Here is a 1,405-nt window from a genome sequence, read left to right on the forward strand (position 1 = left end):
AATCACTGAACGGATGCTCCTAAAATAGCACCAAAAATTTTATTCGACGCGGAAATACACTTAGCACAACACTTTCTGAACAGGATTTTCACTGCACTGAAAAGTGAAAACATAACAATACAGTAGTATGAAATTGTCTATGAATCATACATGATGTTGCCACTCACCGCTTGGCCACAGATATTTTATAGTTGGGTCTAAAATTGTTGTGGTTATATTAGATTATAGTAGAGCCATTTATCTTAGATCATTAAGTAATGGATAACACACGCAGGCGTTTCCCCTTTTGCCGAGGTATAAGATTATTCGAATCGAAAAATCTTATGCTTTCATAAAAACTACTTGCGTAATCGATTACGAACACTCTGCGTATTCGTAAAACATCGAAAGGACGTCTGCGAGTGCTCCGCTAAAAATGCCGTTTTGCACTGTCAAGTCTTGCAGAAGCAATTCAAACATGTCGAATATTAAAAAAGATGGAATAACCTTTCATTTGTGTTTATTTTTTTATTTTTTTAACGTTCATTTCTAATTAAATGCAATTTCTAATAATCGTCGATGTATCGTTTAGCGATATGATCAAGACAAATAATCGAGTCATGTGTGTACTCGATCATTGATGCGGCCTCACGAGACTATCATGGAAAGAAAATATACAAATTTAATCTTTATGAACTAAGCGATAAAGTTGAATTTAGAACGCGATATTGAACCGCACTCCCCACGAGACTATAAAGTGATGTAGCGAGACTATCTTGAAGAGAAAATATACAAATTTAATCTTTATGAACTAAGCGATAAAGTTGAATTTAGAACGCGATATTGAACCGCACTCCCCACGAGACTATAAAGTGATGTAGCGAGACTATCTTGAAGAGAAATTCAAATTTAATCTTTATGAACTCAGTGATAGAGTTGAATTTAAAAACTTGTCGCTTAAAAGGTCGTTAATTTTTACGACTTTCTTAGGTCACTAAGGACTGCTTTTAACTTGAACGTCGATAAAAAAATATTTTTCTAAGTATAATTTGAAATGAGATGAGAATTAATCTTTATTATATTAAAATTTTACACAACTGCATAAAAAGGAGTATAATGTTTATTTTGTAAGTCTTGTATATATTTATTAAAATTTACGCTCGGTTACTTTTAACTGGCAGAACATTTTAATGGTACGGAACCCTTCGTGCGCGAGTCCGACTCGCACTTAGCCGTTTTTTTTGTAATGTTAATCTTGTAACCTTTCTATTATGTAATCTATACTAATACTAGCGGTCCGCCCCGGCTTCGCCCGTGGCACATGTTTACGTTTTCTCTATATAAGAACCATCCTCGTACTTCAAGGAATATAATAAAAAAAGAATTATCGAAATCGGTCCACCCGTTCTCGAGTTATGCGCTTACC

The sequence above is a fragment of the Colias eurytheme genome, chromosome 12, assembly GCF_061535395.1.
Source record: "Colias eurytheme isolate Ceu_HAF_F1 chromosome 12, ilColEury1 Martin Lab GWU primary, whole genome shotgun sequence".
NCBI classification, from domain to species: Eukaryota; Metazoa; Arthropoda; class Insecta; order Lepidoptera; family Pieridae; genus Colias; species Colias eurytheme.